We start from the raw sequence: 24468 nt of genomic DNA, 5'->3' as shown, positions 1-24468 counted from the left end.
AAGTATTGCACAAAATCGCCAATAAATATTTAAATAAAAAATATCAATTACCACAAAGTCAATATAAAATAAAAATATAATGTCAAACCTCCAAAATACTTTTAAACCTAGTGAGTTAAACATTCTAATTATTTATGATTCCATTTACATTATCGTCATGAAAACTCCTAAAAAAAAATTAATTGGAAATGTGGAATCGAGTTTTTGATTATTTGATTAAGGCAAAATGGTCAAATAGGCCAATTTACTAGTCACAAGTGTTTAATTAAGACCTTGAGCTAAAATAAGGGTTTTTTTTTTTAATTACTATTGAGCTAAAATAAGATTTAATTAGACACGTTAACTCCCAAAATTTATTTCATTTGGCATTTTCTCTAGGTGTCTCTCCGACTTTGATGATTTGTCTTCAAGTTAAGTTAACGTGGCTAGTGATATTTATTTATTTTAAATGCAAAATACTTTTCAATCAATTCTCTCATTTCAAACTCAGTATTCATCTTCAACCTCCTCACAACACTCGCTATTTATTGCCGGCACTTACAATTATAATGTTTCAATTAAAATGAAAAAAGTGAGCACTGCATCACTCCAACACCATCAGGTATGAATCTCTAAGCCATAGATCCAACCCAGTTGCCGCTATATCCATCACCACAACTTTTGCCCTCATTATATTCTTTTTGTTTTTGTTTTTGTTTTGTTTTGTTTTTTTTTTTTTTGTTTTTGTTTTTAATTTGATCTAAACAATGCTCAAGCTTGAGATTTGGAGATTGTACCGCTTCCTTGAGAAATTATCATCATCACTTTTGAAGTTTGAAATTGGATAGTTGAAGTTTTGATTAATATATTGATGCGCATCAGTTGATTATATGATGAGAAGCTAATTTGATGAAACGCTCAAGATCTATAAAAAATATACACAAAAATCAATCTCCTTGGCTAAAATCTGGGCGAACAGACTACTCAAATTCGACACCCATTAACACACCGTCCATAACATGAACAACAATCTTTCCTCTCTTTAAATCAACCATCGCTAATCGAATTCCATTGACCTCCAACGAACCCTTCAAATCCTTCATACTCAACAAAATAAAACTAGACAACAAATTGTAACTAATCACCTACCCATAAACCACATTTTTTGAATAAATCATTATCCTTGGCAAGTTTGAAAGCCCTAGCACGCGAGTAAGTACCGCATACGTATCATCCACATTCGTCTCCGCCAAACTGTTGTGGCATATGAACAAATGGATTAACCAACAATGGTGTTGATGATTGAGTCTTTGTTCTCTCTATGTTCTTAAGCAGCTAATAACCTAGAAGATCCATGGTGTCATTTGTCAAAAAAAAAAAAAAAAAAAAAAAAGAGTCACCAATGGGTGATTGGGGACAATTTGGGTTTGATTAGGTTTAAAAGTCAACAATGAAGGTAACAAATTATCAAGTCAGCAAAGTTATTTTTATTTAATTTTATCTCAGCATTGTGGAAGGGTTATCTAGGGGAAACTTGAAAAAAATGCTTACTGAAAGAAATTTTGGGAGTTGATGTGTCAAATTAGATTTTATTTTAGTCTAAGGTACGGTGGGAATTGAACACTCGTGAGTAATAGATGAGCCTATTTGACACTTCTGCCTTTAATTAATTAGGAAACAAATGTGTGGTCCGAAGTTTTGATTTGGGTCAGAAATATGAAAATGAAGTTATGAATTTTTGATTAATTAGGAAACGGCTTAGAACTTTTACGAAAGCCTTTTGATTCACTAGGAAATGACATATAAATGTTTTCAAAATGGAATCTGAATAATACAATATGTAATTGTTAACAAAACTAAACTATTAATTTATTTTGATTTGATCATTCAATTGAGCTACGTAGCAAAGCAAAACAAAACAAACTATGTAAATTATACTCCGTATGTTTGTTCCTCGGGGGAAAATATCAGCTTACTTAATTATATTATATTTTTCATTGTAAACTACGTAAAATATGTTTGTGCATTTAATATTTCAAAAAAAAAAAAAAAAAGAAACGTAAAATCTAAAAAAGTACGTCACTAGATATGGTTTCCACATTATCGTGCACAACTGCACATGTTATTTAAGGAGAACAGTAAGTCAATAAACCGATATATTGGAATTGCTAATTTAGACAATTTCATTCGTACGAGCCTACGATCAGACGCATTTCGTGGAGACGTGGACATAGATAGATAGAAACCTTTCATATTTTTTAATTGATAATATGAATTCAATAACAATACTTATTAATATTAATTAGTTAAGCTGATCAGTTTGTGTATATATAGAAGTCTGTTCAAATGCGATCGTGTCTTCCTGTGCGGTTGGTGCGGCCGCTTGAAATATGCACCAATAGTGTTAACAAAAGGCACCAATAGTGTTAACAAAATGCATAACAATGAAATGCATAACAATGAAATGCACAAATACACCAAAAAACACACAATACACCAAAAACAGTGCACCATAACTCCCCACACCTAATTGTGCATTTCCGAACACTATGTGGTACTTTTATGCATACTTAATGGTTCATATTTGTGTTGTGCATTTCTTAATATTGTTGGTGGAAAAATACACAACAATGAAATGAACAAATATACCATAAAACACATAACACACCCAAAAAATGCACCATACCTCCCCACACCTAATTGTGCATTTCCGAATATTGTGTGGTGCGTTTATGCATACTTAATGGTGCTTTTTGTGATGCGTACCTAATAGTACATTTTTTGGTGTATTTGTGCATTTTTTGTTGTGCGTTTCCTAACACTATCAGTGCATACTTGCATAACTATTGAAGTAACACACACACACACACACACACACACACACATATATATATATACACGATATGAGAGAAATAAGAATCAATCTCAACCTTACATTTGTAAAAATTCAACGGATTTGATCAAATTTTTAAAATAATACACAGTGGAGTGATCATAATTATCATCAACTATTCAACTTCACTGTGCAAACTTGAACACTAGAATATGCAATATTTAACACATAAATATGCAAACCTATTAAATTTTATAAAATCAAGGAAAAAACTAAATTTTAAATTCAAACTGTAAATGCTAGACCTTAAACAGTAACAAGTGAACCACTAAACCAAATAAAACTAAAAACAAAGTCATAAACTCTAAAGTGCAATGTACTTTCACATTTTTGCAAGTGCATCATTTTAATACTAATTATGTAATGTATGTGATAATTATGAAAATGCCACCACAGTTTTTTAAAAAATATGATATAATCAGTTTATTTTTCCATTAGGTATGTGATAGGTGCCAAAATACCTATACAAAAGGGTCTAATTGGGAGCTAAAATGTGATGCTTTGATGCTCTTTTGTGATCAACCCGTGGTGTAAATGCTCTAATGTGCTAACTCTTGCGAAACTCCATCACTTGGCATGTTTGGAAAGGTTTCTTGTAGGTTTGAAGGGAACCTATGGATGGTTGAGAAAGTAATGCAAGAATGGAGTAACAGTGCATATCCACGTTTAGTTCCACGCCGTGGAGTGGGGCGTGGAATATAATTAGAGAGTTTCACGCCTGGATCCGCAAGTGTGGAAGTAAGCGAGAAGGGGGTTAAGTGAAGAATCCACGAGCCATTCCACGCGTTGACAGGCTCGTGGATTTGTCCCTGGGTGCGAAAATGTGGAATTGCGTTGAAAAGCTATTTAAGGAGGCCAATGGAGATCATAAGGAGATGGTTCCAACTTTTAGATTAGGCTGGGAGAAGGAGCTTCCAACTTTTAGATTAGATTGGGAGAAGGTAGAGAGATCTTAGCTAGGTTAGATCTAGTTTCTTTGCTTGCTTTTGGCTACGGATTGAAGAGGATCACTTGGAGAATTGAGAGGATTGCGATTGTTATTTGCTTTGGTAATTTCTAGAGATTGTATTGGATTGCATTTCAATTTCACTATTTGTTTTTTTGGATATCAATCTCTTGAGCTTTTAGATTTCAATTTCACTTTATGATGAATAGCTAATTTCAATTGGGAGTTGGATGCTCCAAGTTAGGGATTATGGATGTTTGATTTGAATTCTTCCATTGAATTGATTTTGTGAATTAGGTTTTCATTGTTCTTGTGTGGTGGATGTTGTGATGAGATTTGTGCCTATTACCGGCTGAAATACGTAGAAAGAGGGAGGAAGTGAAGGTATTGAGATATCATGCCTTTATGAGCCTTACTCAACCACATTCCCGCCTTTAGTCTGAGAGGACGAGACCCGGAATGAGCGGTAGACTATGTGTTCGATTAAATGCCCAATTGATTGAGGATGTGGGAGTCCAAGTGTTTTATTATTATTATTATTATTATTGTTGTTGTTGTTGTTGTTCTTCTTCTTCTTCTTCTTCTTCTTCTTCTTCTTGTTGTTGTTGTTGTTGTTGTTATTATTGTTATTACTAGTATTTTCACTCGTGCGATGCACAGAATGAATTTGGTGGAATGAATTTGGTATAATATTTTAAGAATATTTGTATCGATATATAATTATATGAATTATAACATCAAATATTATATAGTGCAATTGAAAAGACGGTTTGGATCTATCAATTATGTTTTGTGATGTTATCCTTGCTTGAATTCGACCAAATAATTGTTGAATTAATAGCTAATGTGTAGTTGTAAGCATCTGGTGCTGAAACTTTGGGGAATTTATATATCAATGTTTAGGATTTGTATAACATGGGCAAATGTGCTCTTTGAAAAAAAAAAACATAATATCACCGGTTCGAATTACACATTATTGAAAACCTCTTTGTAGACAACATTGGTAGTAGCAACCGAATCTTGTCCATTCTCTTGGCTATATTTTAGGAGTAGATGCTTATTATGCGCGACGATGTAACAATTAGCAAGATGTGCGCGTGGGGGAGTCCTCTTTTTTAAAATTCAATCATGTATATAACTGCAAATAAAATCCAAGAATGAACCATTGAAGTTTATAAAAGTTTATAAAGAGAACTTAGAATTGGTGATGGCAAATTCAAATATGTATGCTTTTCAAATACCTCAACATATCTCGCCAAACAGTTTGTCTGTTTTGATTCCTTCATCATCGCCTCAAGCTTCATCTTAAACAAGCGACAAATGATTTCAGGTCTATCCTCTACTTTAAGGCTACAATGTGCAACATACAGCTCAATCTTAGGTCACTTTGGGTTGTTGGTGAATGTAATGAATATGTGTGGATAATCGATGTGCTTGCATATTGCCATTGCATCTTGATAGTTCTAAATCATATATACAGCTCCACTTGTGAATGATGATAGGAGTAATAATAATAATTAGTAATAATTATTAATATATATTTTTTCCAAAGATCTTGTAGTTAAGCGGTATAACTGTGGCTTTCTTAAATAAAAAGTTGTAGGTTTGAATCCCAGTGGGGGCATGTCATTGACTCTGTGAAAACAATCATTAACATATTTTTCATGTTTAGATTGAGAGCTGTTTTAAAATATGGGCAAAATTATATGTCAAAGTATTTTATTATTATTATTATTGTTGTTGTTGTTATATTTTATCAAAACGAGATTATAATATTAATTAGAATATAAGAATTGAATGTACGCATTAATTACAAGGGATAAATGTCAGTCAAATAACAATATCCAAATCTAATATAAAAACATAATAAGTTTCAATACAGATTATATATCTGATTTATGTCTATTTTTTTCTGTTAAATTTTTGTATACATTGTGCTATAAGAGTTGTACTATACAATTTTATGGACAAAAATATCCTTGCCGTTTTAACTTCTGTTATGTTTCCCATTATTATTACCATGCACATGCATACACAATATTTTTTTTCTTTTATTCTTCAAAGGTAATAATATAATCTATGTAAACATATATGCTATTATAAAAAATAAGTTTGATTTCATTAAATTTTAATTAAATCTTACCATAACTATATTTAGTAATATATCATCTCTAAATTTCTTAATAATATTAATCATACCATAATTATTTTTCAAATTATAAACTATACTTTTATTTAATATAATATGAATTCTACATACAACTATAAATTTTAAAAAAAATTATATGCTATAATTTTTTTTAAAATATTTTAATATTTAGTATTAATATTGGGCATATATTTGTGCGCATCGCGCATATAAAATACCAGTTGTAATTAATTAATGCCAATACAGCTCAAACACAAATAATAAAATATGAAAACTATATGTTATACATATACAACAAGATAGCAGATTTATAGGTAAGGAAAATCCTCCAAGCGCCCTTTTGTTTATGTAGAGCTGTTAGGTTGATATAACCATTGAATATCTTCAATAGTGGTTACTGGTTAGCAAAACTAGGGGAGTTAGTAATACTTAATTAAACTATCCCATTTGGGACCCAATGCGGGGTTGGCTCAATCATTATTGGTTCAGACTTCACACACTTGTATAGACCATACTATCAAATAATGTACATTTAGTACACAAGTAATATATATTTAGTACACAAATAATGTATTTTTAGTATATTAAAAATGTACGTTATATTCATAGAAAGTACATTATTTTGTATAATGTACATTAAATACACGAATAATGTACTTTTAGTATATTAAAAATATACTTTTTCTTATGCTCCGCACAGCACCGTGTTGAGGCCATGGTCCACACAATAACTTACTGAATTGGCTTATATGACTAGGACTAAGTTTTGGATCCCTATCACCATGATTCATGTTGAGCGTAACAATAGCTTGTTGGATTGTAGCCACCCTGAGTTGGATGTCCGGGATACAATAGCTTGTTGGATTGTAGCCACGCCCTGAGTTGGATGTCCGGGATACAATAGCTTGTTGTATTGTAGCCACCCTGAGTTGGATGTCCGGGATACAATATATAACTTGTTGGATTGTAGCCACCCTGAGTTGGATGTCCGGGATACAATATATATCTTGTTGGATTGTAGCCACCCTGAGTTGGATGTCCGGGATACAATAGCTTGTTGGATTGTAGCCACCCTGAGTTGGATGTTCGGGTAGCTTGTTGGATTGTAGCCACGCCCTGAATTAGATGTTCGGGATACAATAATAGCTTGTTGGATTGTAGTCACCCCGAGTTGGATGTTCGGGATACAATAATAGCTTGTTGGATTGTAGCCACCCCGAGTTGGATGTCCGGGATACAATAGCTTGTTGAATTGTAGTCACCCTTAATTGGATGTTCCGGATCGGCACAAATGACGCCAAGGTTTGCTCTCCTTATTGGTGTTTGTTCAATTGCTTCCTAAGGTTCCTTCCCAGCCCCATTACCGACTCATGTTCCTCTTCAAGGTGTGGCCACTTGGCGAGGTGTTAGTGTCGTAAGAGTTTGACCTCACAATTTTCTTGATAATGATCTTAAGATTATAATAATGGAATTTGTTATAGGAATTTGCTACATGTTCGAACTTTTTGTATGTTGAGCTTTTAATAAAAGTATGATGGAGAAAATTAAGATAGGTGGTCTAAATTAATTAATTCAAAATAAAGATTAAGAATGGATTCGGATAAAGGACGAAGAAATTAAACATTCTGATTTGCTATTAATTACATTGGTATTACAGTATTTTTTTTTAGTACTGCTGACTCTGTTACAGTGTAGTATCTCGAACCCACTTCTATCCATATGATAGTGCACGGGATGAATTTGTTATAATATTTTAAGAAATATTTGAATCAATATACAATTATATAAAATTATAAATTATAACATTGAATATGAGTATGAATAAGTGTATAAATGCAATTATAGTATGAGTCTTCCTTGCATGCAACAAATATCACAAAAATTCAGTGTTCTAAAATAAGTGTATAAATGCAATAGGTAGATAATTTACATTATTGCATCATATTCATTAATTTAATTACTTGTCGGTTAGTTATTGCAAGATCTTGAGGTACACTTATATTTTGATATTCAGTAAGTATAACTATATTAGAGAAAAATTTACATGGGGGTAATGGGATAATCAGTTGAGTAATTGTTGGTTGACCGTAGAGCGTTGTGTTGGAGGAGGAAGATGATATATAGTGAAGATGATATTGCCCTTCACAATATATCATCTTCTTCCTTCAACACGTTGATATTCTCTAGACAAATAACTGTTGGAAAAAAATTAGCATAAAATGACATTTTACTGGCAATATTGTGGTACAAATATATGTGGGGTCCACTTTCTTCGTAGTTAGACGAAAAGATTGATATATTGTACACTCAAAACTGATAATGGGTGAATGAGAAATTGGTTCTCAAAGTTGACCCATTTGAGTTAGAAAAATATAGAGAAAAACCTTTCAAGTAACTTTTGTCCCACATTGGTTTGAGAAGTGGTTTGCACCACAACTTATACAAGAGTTTTTCTAAGGCTTATTGAATTGTATAGCATAGAGGCTCTCTCTCGCGCGCATGGGGTGCAAATGAAATCCCAAAATGAACTTAAAAAGGCTTGACTCGTGCGCGGACACCTGCATGCACGAATGTCGTTCAGAAAATTGGTTGGCCTTGCGAGTTGAATTATGCCAAATTTTCATATTTTTTACAACATTACGCAAACCATACCATAGTACTATCGGTCTGTTTTGGGCGGGAAGTTAAAACTGAGGATATTGTTTTTATTAATAGTATAGATTGCATTGCAGAGAAATATATATACTGAATTATTACCATTAGTAATTCTAGTCTAGAATTGTATTACGAATAGGAACGTAGGAAAGAATATATTTTATTAGGAATTCTATTTTAATTTACAATTGTATTATGGATAGGAATTGTATTACCATATTTTACAATATTACGCAAACCATAATATTATAGGTCTGTTTTGGGCGTGAAGTTAAAACTGAGGATATTTTTTTTATTAATAGTATAGATTGCATTGCAGAGAAATATATATACTGAATTATTACCATTAGTAATTCTAGTCTAGAATTGTATTACGAATATGAACGTAGGGAAAAATATATATTTTGTTAGGAATTCTATTTTAATTTACAATTGTATTAGGGATAGGAATTGTATTACCATATTTTATAATATTACGCAAACCATAATATTATATGTTTGTTTTGGGCGGGAAGTTAAAACTGAGGATATTATTTTTATTAATAGTATAGATTAAGTATTTGTAAAGATAAAAACATTTTTTTTTTAACTACAGAATATTTCCTCTATTTATACATTGCTTCCTAACAATGTCTAGGCAACCAGCCGAGCAATTTGGGCTCTCCCTATGTGGATCGAGTGCTCCCAACGGCCACAGGACCCTATGTCCTCGAGTCTGTTTGTTGGAACTCGTTTAACTAGCTGAGCTTGGCACAGAGGCAACCTCAGCTAGGCCTACCCCAAGGTCCACCATGGGCCCTTTAATTTGGTTCTTGTTTAGCTTTCACCTTGGACTTATTGAATTATGTTTTAATTTCTTCATGAGTTTGATCGCTTCAATCATTATTGCATAGACCATGGTCCACAGAGTTGTGTGGACCATAAATAAAAAGTACATTTTTAATATACTAAAAGTATATTATTTTAGAATACATTATTTAAGTACTGAAAGTACATTATTTTATATATACTATCAAATAATGTATCTTCAGTACAGAAATAATGTACTTTTAATATAATAAAAATGTACTTTTTATTTTTGGTTCACACAGCTGTGTGGACCATTGTCCATGCAATAATTTGCCTCGTGGCTTGGATTGGGTCTATATGTTATGTTTGAGCCCTAGATAATCAAGTTATTACTCAAACAAGGATTCATTTTAATATTTAAAATACATATTTATGATGTATATATATTGTAACTAATAAGCAGTTGTTATACGGTACGGTGGACCATGATCCACAATGCATTGTGGTCTATGGTCACAAAACGACGCCGTTTCAGTAAGGAGGAGAACGGTTGCCGTAAGTTGTAACGGAGCTCCGTAACTGATACTACAGTTCATATCCAAAGATACTGCCTCACATTTGTTTTTATATTATTGAATGAAACTGCAGTTATATCGAACAGGAACTACAGTTGTGTTGAAAGGGAACTGCAGTTGTGTTGAACTGATACTAAATAACAGTTTCATATTTTTGGGTGTATATTGTCCAATGAAACTGTAGTTATATCGAAATGTTATTGTAGTTTTGTTGAAAGGAAACTGAATAATAATCTCACATATTTGAGTGTATAATGTCGAATGAAACTGCAATTATATCGAAAAGGAACTGCAGTAGTGTTGAAAGGGAATTGCAGTTGTGTTAAAAAGAAACTGCAGTTGTGTTGAAAGGGAATTGCAATTGCGCTTTCAGCGGTTTCTTTTCATTAATCAAAACGATTTGTTTTGATGCGCGGTCCACAGTAAAATTTGCAGTAAATAAGTGATAAAGATACAGAATATCCTTCTTGATTGTTTGTTTAATTTAATAATTGTTGATAGGCTTCCAACAACCTCTTTATTTGATTGGCTTTCACCCCTTCTCTTTAAAAGATTCCTTTGACAACAAAACAAACCAAGTTCTCCAACCACTCCCCAAGTTCAATTCTACGCTTATGAGAGGTGGAGAATAATAATTTTTTTTAAAAAAAGTCTCAATCATTAATCAAGTTGATACTTCTTTTTTGCAGCCACTTAAAGACTTTAAATGAAGAAATCAAAAAACATCATTATCTTAAAAAATATTTACAAAATTTAAAGATTATTCTATCAAAAACAAGTTTCACAACTGAAATCGAACTTAAATCAAATTAAATAGTTATTACTAATCCAATTAATAAACACATTAAAAAAAAATTCACAATCCATATGCCAACACCACTTAGTAACTTGTTTGTATACAGACTAAAGTTAATTGATGTTCTTCATTTTCAAATAAATTGAATACACAAATATTAGCCACATCTTAAACCAAATAATTTCAATGGTAGTTGTGTATCTTTGTGTGTGCATAATGAAAATTTTCAATGTCTCACGGAAAGAAAAATATATACTACCTCCGTCCCAAAATGGTTGTCTGGTTCGTTTAAGGAGGTTTGACTGAAGTAATTTTTAATTCAATTTTTCATAATATTAAGTTTAGCATTAATATATAAAATTTATATATTTAGAAACTACATTAAAACTACTATTAAACACAAAAAATTAAATTTAAAAATAATAAAAAATTACTAAAGAAAATAAGCAAAGAAGAAATAGTTGATTTGACCAATGAATAGTAAATAGGACAGGTAAAATGAGACAGAGGGAGTACTTTTTTAGAATTACTCATTTATTTTTTTGACATGATGAAAACAAAATAAAAAGTATCAAAATCTTCCCTTATATATTAAGCACAAGCAGTAATAAAAGAAAAATGATGTCAACTACTAAGTAGTGTGATGACATATCTGTTACCATTCAGTATTAAATGGGTGGTCACACAATCAAACTCCAGTGTTAGGAACATTGAATTTTTAGGTTGAAAAAAATTAATAAACTATAATACAGATACTATCATGTAAAGAATCACGATTATGCATTAAATAAAAAATGGAGGGTGAGGGGCCACCCATGCTTACAATCAGCCACTGATATATCTTCTTTCTTCTCAAACATAAATTGGCACAAGTTGGCAACTTGCATAGGCAATAAAACGCCCTTTGGCCTACCAATTCAAAGACGACGAAATTATTAAGTCACTTTCTTACACTTCTTTGTCGTGTCAAGTGGTTAGTACGTGCCTCTCACGTGGCCTATACCCATCAACTAACTTCTCTACTTCAGCTCGATCTTCATTTGTGGCCAAAATTTAAAGTTTGTGTACTAAAAAATAGGTAAGACTCATGGAATATGATGGGTTTTATATTTTAATTTTGTTTCTCCCTTTTGATAAAGTTATTAATTAATAATTTGTACTGATTTTCCATCACATCCAAATCCATTACATTCAACAAATGATAAAATATAGGTATTCCAACAAATGAGTAATAAATATTTGATATTATTGAATGATCAGTGACCAATCGAATATGCTACCTCTTTCATTGTCTTCTGGCAATCCAATTAGCATATAACAATAACATACTTTTTTGTGGAAAGCTCCTATTCAGGAGTTGTCCCTACCCATGCAAAACCTCATCATGATATTATATTAAGGGGTGTTTGGTAAATAGTTGTTAGCTAATTGAGTTGATCGATTTGACTAGTTTAAAGTATTAGCTCATTGTAGAAAGATGTTTGGTAAATTAGTTGTTAGCTGATAGCTGATTACATGCAAAATGACTTTATCGAATGGCTAATCGAAAAAGCTACAACAGCTTTTTAAATTTTAATATTTTGGAGCAATAAGTTGTTACAAAACACTAATTAATTAAACACTTATATTAGCTGTTTAACCAAGTCAAACGGCTAATAATAGTCAAATAAATCAAAATTGGCTGATAAGCTAACTATATTATTAAACAGGACTTAAAAGTTTAATTATCATCTCAAAAATTTTTAAAAATCGAATTGTGTATTAAACAATTTAATTAAAGAATTTTTTTTGTTAGACCACGAGGTTTCTGAGCAGACCTAAGTGTAAGAGGCACCTTTATGCTTGTATCATACTCAAACTAATCCCGTTTGCACCGGACTGACCCAACCACAACAATGATGTTTAATCCTTTACTTTACAAAGAGTTGCATTATATTACACATACCTCCATTTATTTCTTGTATCTTGATGGGATAGTAGGCCATTGGTGATTATAGACCGTTCATGATTTTATTTCCTCTTTATTGTCATTCAATTAATGAGAAGCATGAAGTGAAAGTATTGCTTCCTGAAAGGATACTGCAATTTTCATTTAAGAAATACTGTATTAACTCAATTATTAGAAAGTCAATCATTGGCTCTACAATAATTATATTGAAAAAAATTGCCTTCACGCCTCATGTTTCTGATGGTCGATTCCGACGGAAGAAGCATACATTTCTTAGTATAACACATCTTTTCCACGAAAAAAAAAAAAGAAAGATATTTACTTTATAATATTTCTAATAATTTTTAACTTTGTTAATATTTTTATCAATTAATTTTCATCGAACCCTACCAAACAATGTTCCTTACAACATGCACGCTCTATCCGGCCAAATGGACAAAAGTCGGCAATTTATATCGTGGACCAGGGTGCACAATGCATTGTGCACCCCGTAAGGAGATGAGTTCTGTGTATTCTAGGCAGTTGTTCTGTGTATTCTAGGCAATCATTCTGTGTATTCTAGGCAACCGTTCTGTGTATTTATGTTAGTAGCACGGGTTATGATGTGTTTGTGCATTCGAATGTTTAGGAGGATGAATTCTGTGTATTTTGTATCAGTATTTTGTTTATTATAGGCAACCTTTCTGTGTATTCATGTTAGTAACAAAGGTAGTGATGTGTTTGTGCATTTGAATGTTAGGAGGATGAGCTCTATGTATATTGTGTTAATATTCTGTGTATCGTAACATTCGAATGCACAAACACATCACAACATGTGTTACTAACATGAATACACAGAACGGTTGCCTATAATATTGGCAAAGTGAAACCTGCAGGCCGGCTGTAGCAACAGAGCAGCAGTGCATAGAGCAGCAATTGTTGAAAATGAAATGCCTGGCAGCCACCATTGTTGAAAAGGGAAATTATTGATTAGTCCCTAAGCTTTGGGCTATTTATGAAACGACCCCAATTCTTCACCTATAAATAGGGAGGTCATTTTCATTTGCAAATCATCCCAAACACTTGCAATCTTCTCCTGCACTAGAGCTAAAATAGAGAGTGTAGTTCTTGAGTGTTTTTCTCCTTCCTAGCAAGAGAGAATTATTATTGCTTTCTCCTTGTTAGTTAGAGAGAGGTTGTAACTCCTATTTCTCATAGTGAAATTCTTATACCCTTGCCCGTGGTTTTTACCCTATATTATTTAGGGGTTTTCCACGTAAAATCTGTGCCTCATTCATTGTTGCTTTCTCAAATTATTGTTGCAATTTTGATATATCCGACTTCCATTTGCGCAACAATTGGTATTAGAGCCCGTTAGATATATTGTTCTGTACTTGAGTCAAGAACAATATGGCAACGAAATTTGAGATTGAAAAATTCAATGGGAAAAATTTCTCATTGTGGAAATTGAAGATGAAGGCTATCCTAAGGAAAGACAACTGTCTAGCCGCTACCAGTGAAAGACTGGAGGATTTCACTGATGACAAAAAATGGAGCGAGATGGACGAGGATGCTATGGCGGGTCTTCATCTATCAATAGCAGATGGAGTATTTTCAAGCATTGAGGAGAAGAAGACGGCCAAGGAGATTTAGGATCACCTCAACATGTTGTACGAGGCCAAATCACTGCACCAAAAAGTTTTCCTTAAGAGGAAATTATACACTTTCCGTATGTCAGAATCTACTTCAGTGACGGAACACTTGAATGCGTTGAATACTCTATTTTCCCAGCTTACATGTCTAAGCTGTAAAATAGAGCCACAAGAACGTGCTGAGCTTCTACTTCAAAGTCTACCCGATTCGTATGATCAACTCATCATCAACTTAACAAACAACATCCTTACAGACTATCTAGTCTTCGATGATGTTGCAGCTGCAATTCTCGAAGAAGAAAGTCGGCGCAAGAACAAGGAAGACAGACAAGTCAATCAGCAACAAGCAGAGGCGTTAACGGTGATGAGAGGAAGGTCAATAGAACGTGGGCAAAGCAGTGGTAGCAATCACGGTAAATCAAAGACAAGAAGTAAGAAGAATTTAAAGTGTTACAATTGTGGAAAGAAGGATCACCTGAAGAAAGATTGTTGGAGTTTACCGAAAAATTCCAATCCTCAAGGAAATGTTGCAAACAACTCAGATGATGGAAGTGCTCTCTATTGTGAAGCTTCAATAGCCAAGGAAGGCGGAAAAAGGTTTGCAGATATATGGCTTATAGATTCAGGAGCTACATATCACATGACCTCTAGGAGAGAATGGTTTCACCATTATGAACCTATCTTAGGAGGGTCTGTGTATAGTTGCAATGATCATGCCTTGGAGATTATTAACCATTAAACTGAAGATGTACGATGGAACAGTCCAAACTATTCAGGATGTGCGGCATGTGAAAGGCCTGAAGAAAAATCTATTATCCTATGGAATATTGGATGATAGTGCAAGCAAAACTGAAACACAGAAATGAATCATGAAGATTTTCCAAGGAGCTCTTGTGGTGATGAAAGGGGAGAAGATAGCTGCAAATTTATACATGCTGAAGGGAGAGACTTTGCAACAAGCAGAGGCATCTCTTTCTGCATGCAGTCCAGACTCTACGCTGCTATGGCATCAGAAACTTGGGCACAAGTCAGAACAAAGAATGAAAATCCTTGTGGAGTAAAAGCTACTTCCAGGTTTAACAAAGGTATCACTTCCTTTGTGTGAGCATTGTATAACAAGTAAGCAGCATCGTCTAAAATTCAACACATCAAATTCTAGAGACAAGATTGTCCTAGAATTAGTTCACTCTAATGTGTGGCAAGCACCGGTTCCATCCCTAGGAGGAGCAAAGTGTTTTGTCTCATTCATCGATGATTACTCTAGGAGATGCTGGGTGTACCCTATCAAGAAAAAGTTAGATGTGTTTGTGACTTTCAAAGCCTTCAAGCACTGGTGGAACTTGATTCCAGAAAGAAGATCAAGTGTTTCAGAACAGATAATGGAGGAGAATATACTAGTGAAGAATTTGATAACTTTTGCAGAAAAGAAGGCATCAAAAGGCAATTCACAGTGGCATACACTCCTCAACAAAATGGAGTGGCAGAGCGGATGAACATAACCTTGCTGGAAAAGACAAGAGCAATGTTGAGATCTGCGGGTCTAGAAAAATCATTCTGGGCAGAAGCAGTCAATATCGCCTGTTATTTGGTGAATCGAGCTCCATCAACTGCTATCGAGCTGAAAAACCAATGGAGATGTGGACTGGTAAGTCAGTTAATTATTCAGACCTCCATATATTTGGGAGCATTGTTTATGCAATGTACAATGCCCAAGAAATTACAAAGTTGGACCCAAAGTCCATGAAATGTATATTCTTGGGGTATGCTGATGAAGTAAAGGGGTATCGCTTGTGGCATCCCACTGCCTACAAAGTTGTCATCAGCAGGGATGTTATCTTTGTAGAGGATAAGCTACAAAGAGGAGAAGAAGATGATAGCACTGAAAAGGAAAAGTCAGAAACTACACAGATACAGGTGAAGGAAGAATTTGAACAAGATCCTTCAAAAGCAGAACTGGCGCACGAGGAACCAGAACCAGAAAGCTTTGGAGCTCCAACAACTCGTCAATCAGACCGTGAGAGAAGACGTCCCACTTGGCACTCAGATTATTTTATGGAAGGGAATGTTGCATACTGCCTTCTAACAGATGATGGTGAGCCATCAACCTTTCAGGAAGTGATAAACAGCTTAGATGTTTCTCATTAGATGGCAGCAATGCAAGAAGAAATAAAAGCTCTCCATAAAATAATACATGGGAACTTGTGCCACTACCACAAGGACAGAAGCCAATTGGTAACAAATGGGTCTTCAAAATCAAAAGGAATGGTGACGATCAAGTGGAGCGGTATCGTGCAAGACTGGTGGTGAAAGGATATGCTCAGAAAGAAGGTATTGATTTCAATGAAATATTTTCACCTGTGGTTCGACTGACAACAGTTCGAGTAATTCTGGCAAGGTGTGCTACATTCAATTTACATCTAGAGCAGCTAGATGTTAAAACTGTTTTTCTTCATGAAGATCTTGAAGAAGAGATATATATGCTCCAGCCTGAAGGATTTGAAGACAAAGAAAATCAGAACTTGGTTTGTAGGTTGAACAAATCTCTGTACGGTTTAAAGCAGACGCCAAGGTGTTGGTATAAGATATTTGATTCCTTCATCATGTGCCTTGGATACAATAGACTCAATGCAGACCCTTGTGCATATTTCAAGAGGTTTGGAGAAAATAACTTTGTTATATTGCTGTTGTATGTAGATGACATGTTGGTCGCAGGCCCCAACAAAGATCACATTGAGGAATTGAAGGCACAACTGGCTAGGGAATTCGAAATGAAGGACTTGGGACAGGCAAACAAGATTCTAGGGATGCAAATTCACCGAGACAGAGGTAATGGATAGATTTGGCTTTCACAAAAGAATTATCTAAAAAAAATATTGTCACGTTTCAACATGCAAGATTGTAAGCCAATTTCTACCCCTCTTCCTATTAATCTCAAAGTATCCTCAAGTATGTGTCCTAGCAATGAAGAAGGGAGGATGGAGATGTCTCGAGTACCGTATGCATCAGCAATGGGGAGTTTAATGTTCGCCATGATTTGTACAAGACCAGACATTGCACAAGTAGTGGGAGTAGTGAGTCGATACATGGCGAATCCAGGCAAAGAGAATTGGAATTGTGTGAAGAGGATCCTCAGATACATCAAGGGGACCTCAAATGTTGCATTATGTTATGAAGGATCAGACTTTGTTAACAGCGGGTATGTGGACTCTGACTATGCATGGGATTTGGATAGAAGTAAGTCTACCACATGATATGTGTTCATAGTTGCTGGTGGAGCTGTAAGCTGGGTTTCAAAACTGCAAGCAGTTGTGGCTACGTCAACAATAGAAGCAGAATACGTAGCAGCTACACAAGCCAGTAAAGAAGCAATCTGGTTGAAAATGCTATTGGAAGAACTCGGGCACAAACAAGAACATGTCTCTTTGTTTTGTGACAATCAGAGTGCCTTGCATCTAGCAACGAATCCTGTGTTTCATTCAAGAACGAAACACATACGAGTGCAGTATCATTTCATCCATGAAAAGGTGGAAGAAGGATTGGTAGATTTGCAGATAATTCATACCCAATACAACATAGCAGATTTCCTAACAAAGGTTATCAATGTTGATAAGTTTACATGGTATCGATCTTCCTGTGGCCTGATGGAAACATAAGCGACATGGAAAGAGCAAGGTAGAAAGAATGATGTGAAGATATGATTCAAGTGGGAGATTATCGGCAAAGTGACACCTGCAGGCCGACAGCAGCAACAGAGCAGCAGTGTATGGAACAGCAATTGTTGAAGCCTCAATTGTTGAAAATGAAATGCCTGGCAACCACCATTATTGAAAAGGGAAATTATTGATTGGTCCTTAAGCTTTGGGCTATTTATGAAATGACCCCAATCCTTCACCTATAAATAGGGAGGTCATTTTCATTTGCAAATCATCCCAAACACTTCCAATCTTCTCTTACACTAGAGCTAAAATAGAGACTGTAGTTCTTGAGTATTTTTCTCCTTCCTAGCAAGAGAGAATTATTATTGTTTTCTCCTTGTTAGTTAGAGAGAGGTTGTAACTCCTATTTCCTATAGTGAAATTCTTCTACCCTTGCCCGTGGTTTTTTACCCTATATTATTTAGGAGTTTTCCACGTAAAATATGTGCCTCATTCATTATTACCTTCTCAAATTATTATTGCAATTTTGATATATCCAACTTCCATTTGCGCAACATATAATACACAGAATGATTGCCTAAAATACACAGAACGATTGCCTAGAATACACAAAACTCATCTCCTTATGGGGTCCACGGTATAACGATCCACAGAAGTCTATCAGAACAACCAAATTTCTTTTTCCTTTTATTTTAAATATTTTTTTTATATATAAGAAGATTTAATAACAAATTGTGACATTTTCCTGTAGCTCCTATATAATACAAAGAAAGGAATATCTTCCTAAAGGTCATGAGTCGATTCTTGTCAATAACGTTCCGATCGAGCCTAGTTATTGCACAAGGTCTTCCTGATACGACTTATCTCTTTTGTATGGTTTGCAAGTTACTACATATGAGTAAGATTTACATGATTTGAACCCTTTCGTACTGGCTTCAAGATTCACTCATCACCACAAAAGAAGAAGAAGAACCTATTTATACTAAAGGATAAACTAACAAATTAAAGCTACAAAATAGGTAATACATGTAACCACTAATGCCACACACTCCTCACGTACTGCCCATGTTGCCACATTCCCATGTTAACATACACGACACACGTACCCACGTATGTTTATTGCCTATTTTCCTTCATTAACTTGGTTTAATAATAATAATAATAATAATAATAATAATAATAATAATAATAATAATAATATAACATTTCCTCCTTTAAACATAGTCAGATATATTGGTCATCCCAATATCCTTCTTCAATTTAAGAAATGTCTCCGTCTTCAACGGCTTCCTAAAGATATCTGCAACTTGACATTCACTTGAACAATACTCAATGTTGATTTGTTTTTTAGCAACCAACTCTTTGATTTTGTGATAATTGATATCAATTTATTTGCTATGACCATGAAAGACATAATTCTTGGACAACAAAATTGCAGACTTGTTGTCACATAAAATAGTTGTAGGTGCTTCCTGTTTGTGTTGTAAAAACTCCAAAATTCTTCTTAGCCAAACTGCTTGAGTAGTACAATTTGTTGCTACAATAAATTCTGCTTTTGCGGTTGAAAATGCTACAATCTGCTGCTCTTTTGAAGACCAAGAAAATATGGTTGAACTAAGATAGAATGTGATAGTGCCAAAGATACTACCTTTTTTGGGGTATTTAAGAGACATATTGAGCAATAAATGGAGTCCATTGAGCCTATTACATGTTTAGAATAACTTATTTTGATAAAAGATAGGCACAAGGACTAATTGTGGTTGCATTAGTGAAAGATAGCAAAATCTATTTTCAAGGCATTCTGGCGACAGTTCGGTAAAATGAGCATATATTGAGCTAGGAGTGTCCAAATGATGTGATTCAAGTGGCCATGGAACTGAAACTTCAAGGCTTACAACTTTCATGAAGACAACAAAGGCAAATTCAAAAGTCCACGAGCCGTCCAAGCATGGACAAAGTCCAGAAACTTCCACGAGAATTTCCACGCGTGGATCGGGCTCATGGATCAATCACAGGGCAGAAAATAGCTATTTAAGCAAGGTTTTGTGTCTGAATTAGGGATCTAACTTTCATTCCATCTTTCCTAACCTTTAACAATAGATTTTCTCTCTCAATGGAGAGCTTAGATTAGGTTTTGTTCAAGATGAAGCTTGCTTTGGATTTCAATTGTATTCCATTTCAATTCTATGTAATCATCATCTTCTACATTTTATATTTCAATTGCTTTATCAATTTGAATTTCCATTTCAATTGCTTTTAGATTCAACTTCCTTTGTTTGATTTGTGTAATTTTGAATAATGAATAGCTAGATGTTATTTGAATTCTTCCAATTGAATTGTTGATTGTGAAATTGTGTTTCAATTGCTCATGTGTGGATGATGTGTGTGATGAGATTTGTGCCTATTGATGGCCACGATTGGTAGAAAGAGGGAGAAAGTGGAGGTTGCGAGATATCGGTAATCCACGAGTCTTACTTGTCCACATTCCCGTCCTTAGTCTTGGAGGACGAGGTCCGAAAGGAGTGGTAGACCATGTGTTTGACAAAATGCCCAACCGATTGAGGATGTGGGAGTCCAAATGTGACATCTTTGTTGGAAGAATAAGTCGAATTACACAAAATTATATATATATATATATATATATATATATAAAATTTTATATTATATAAATAATTTTGAATATATATAATATTTTGAAAAACTATGTATATATATAATCAAAAGATATATATAACACAAATAATGAGATATATTTTACGGAAAAATGATCCCAACACCACTAGTACAGAACTAGTACCAGGGACTTAATTTACAGAAAATTAATCCCACCACAATTTGGTTTGAAACCAAAATAGAATACATATATAAATTATATACGGGATTTAAATTTTAACAAATAATCCCACGTACCAAGTGAGGAGAAGAAGAGACGAAGGATCCAAGTCGTGCAATATCTACATTGTCCTTAAAACCGATTCCGTACCTCCCAAGGGTGCTAGGAGCGTTGCATTGTTGATCTCCCAGGATAAAATGGATCAACGATACTATGTTTGAGCACTCAAACGATAGTACCTTCAACGAACTAGAACAACAGGCTTGAACACAAGTCTTTAGAAAAATGAGTAGAGTTTCTTAGGAAGAAGACAACGTTTTGGAGAATGAAAAATATAATTTTTCAGCTTATAAATGACTGCCCAAACACACAACTTATATAGGAGATATCGGATTAAATAGCATTTAATCATGTCATTAATCTGATAATTAAAATAAGATTTTTTAACTCCCGTTACAGCAAACCATTACCTAAGAATTAATTCAGAAATTTAAAATTGGAATTAATTCCGCCAACAGATGAATTAAGATTCTGAACGGTCACAGCTCGAATCATACAGTGAGGACTTAAGTGCTCTGCCAAACCCGAGCCATCAATTTTGGTTCATGATTCGCACTGTCAGAAGGCCGAATCATTAACCATTCTGGTTCACGTCGAGGTCGAACCATTAACCCAAGTTCATGATTCGCGCCACGTCGAGGCCAAACCATTAACCCGAGTTGTGGTTAATACCAAGACCGAACCATTAAGTCGAGCTGTGGTTCATGCCAAGGTCGAATCCATAGATCAGGCCGAACCAATGATTACCCAAGTTGTAGTGGCTCTGTGTTGGAAAACATATACCAAAATGTGGTATAACTAAGCCTGCAAAGCTCGCCGGTGTACACGAGTTAAGCCTTTTCAAGCTCAGTTTGGAATTTGATTTGCAACCCCCCTTGCGCGCGAGAGAGAGCCTCTAAGCTATACAATTCAATAAGCCTTAGAAAGGCTCTTGTATAAATAGTGGTGCAAACCCACATCTCAAGCCAATGTGGAACAAAAGCTACTTTAAAACTCCTCCCCCTCCCACCTTTCCAACTCCAATGGGTCTACTTCGAGAACCAATTTCTCATTCATCAATTATCCGTTTTGAGTGTACAATATATCAATCTCTTCGTCTAACTACGAAGATCTCAAATTCACTTTGACCCAACCCGAATCGGAAGTTAACCCACATATAATTGTACCACAAAATAGCCACTTAAAATGCCATTTATGCTATTTTTTCCAACAATCCCCCACATGAATGAAAATTGATTTCCGGGACTGAAAAGCGACACGACTGTATTCAACTGGTCGATCCCTGCATAGCAAAGGTAGTTGTTACCCTTTGAACCTTGCCTTGTGAAAATATGTTTACTCTATTGGCTGTACGGTAAAACGCGATGTCTTTGAACCGATTGCCGTTTGTGTAGATGATGACATATCCCACATAGGAACCTTACAACCTTAGTTATGTTCTCATTAATGTGCCCGTTTTGGTCGTGGGTCACCGTTCCTGGTTCTGCAAGAGTTTCTAAAGAATTGAGCCCTATTCAATTCTCCTTTGAAGCGACCCTCACTTCTCTCTCACATAGGTTATTCTTTTTCGAGTATCCCGCATACTCACACATGTCAATCGACATTCGAATCATTAAAGCAACAACATGTTAACCTCGTATGGGAGTCACTGTTCTAACAAGGAAATGGTAGGGAGTCTTAGACCCCCATAGTGATAGGCTTCGTTCCATAATTTAGTTGTCCCATTGAACCAAGGTGCTAGCTAGGTTGGGTATCTACTATAGAACTTTATTCCACGGGCTTTAGACCCATTCGTCGCTTCAATCGAGACAACACCAGTTGTGACAATCGAGACAACACCAGTTGTGACAAATTGTTTAATGGTATTCTGTCTATGACTTATAAGTCTAGGTATACCATGCAACTCTGTACTCTACCAATTTTGGCTTGATCAAGGCACACACATTGGAGGTACAAGTTTTCTCCATTAGGAATATTCTCAAGAAAATAGCATAGCCATATCAGCTTAGATTCCATCTAGGATCTAGCCCTCACAAATTGTTTCGAAAATTTGCAAGGATTTAATCAAACATAATGAGATTGGCTTCACACAAGACCATATGGTCTTTTAATCTCGGAGATTAAATCTGCCAAACCCATATTCTTCATGTCAAATCTCAAATTTAACATGATCTTGATAGAATTGATCATTTGATCGTTACTACCCACGATGAGTTTATCGTGTATAAGCATATAGTGGTATCATCGTCTATAGTATAACTTACGTAGATGCACTTGTCACTTTTGCTTATACTAAACTCGTTGGTTATCATTGTATGATCAAACATCACGTGCCAATGCTCAAGCTATTGTTTTAAACCATACAAAGATTTCACCAAACTACACTCTTTCTTTCAATATCGTGGAACCACAAACCCCTTAGGTCGTTCCATGTGTATTAAGAAAGCATTTTTCCACATCCATTTGATGAACTTCCAAGTCTCGCAGAGCAGTTATGGCAAGTATCATTCTAATGAAATTTTATTCTCATCACGAGAGAATACACATCGAAGTAACCATGGCACTCGCGTTGCATGTAATCTTCAATTACAAGCCTGGCCTTGTTCTTTAATAAAACCAATCGGTTTTATCTTCTGACTAATGATCCATTAAGATCCAAAAGTTTTGCAACCCGAAGGAAGAACAACCAGTTTCAAGAAAAAAAAAACCCATTTTGTGACCTTCAAACCAGCCTGCCACTAACAGGAGATTAACTCTTAAAACTAAAGATTGGACTTAATATGAAATTAATTCTATAACGTTTAGACTTAATCCCGTGGACGGTCACTACGCAATTGAAACGATCGGCCAGAGACTCCTGCGAGAGGTCACTCACGTTTGACGTTCCACGGAACGTAAACTCTGTACAACCCTCCAACCGCAACTACATCGAATGCCCATTTCAACGTGCAAGACCTTTTATTGAATCTTCATTCAAATTATCGTGTTCTTTTGTACGTCCAAAAAATAGGACCTCGTGTACAAAGAACCAATAACCACATTTGGCAAGCCACCCCCACATTTCAAGTATTACTGTGATAGCTTCTACCTATCCATAACTCGTAAGGAACTTTAACGAGTTTCTTGCGGGAAACCTTATTTAAAAGGTATTTGCTTGTTCAAAATATTACCTCACTCTAAATACTTTGAGGTAGGCCTGAACTTATCAATGACTTGATATTCATGTTCGGCAACATTGTTCCATTGAGGTGAACACCGTGCCATACGCCCGAGTATGGTACAAATGCTTGCGCAAAAATCACCAATAGGTGTTTCGTATTCACCACATTGATTGCTTTTAAACCGCATTAATTCCACAATTAATTTGGTTTTCCACTTATTCTTATAAAGAATAAACATGTGCTACAAACTAACACATTCCGTAGGTGCAAAGAAATTAGCACTTACAAATCATTCGACCATGACTGGATCCGGAATCTTAGGAACCTATAAGGTTCCAGTTCCGGTTCTGTTCGTATAGTACTCGGTTCGGTTCGAACCGGATGGATCGAACTGAAC

The sequence above is a fragment of the Ipomoea triloba genome, chromosome 13, assembly GCF_003576645.1.
Source record: "Ipomoea triloba cultivar NCNSP0323 chromosome 13, ASM357664v1".
In the NCBI taxonomy this organism is placed as follows: Eukaryota; Viridiplantae; Streptophyta; class Magnoliopsida; order Solanales; family Convolvulaceae; genus Ipomoea; species Ipomoea triloba.
Note: the sequence above shows the minus strand (reverse complement) of the source record.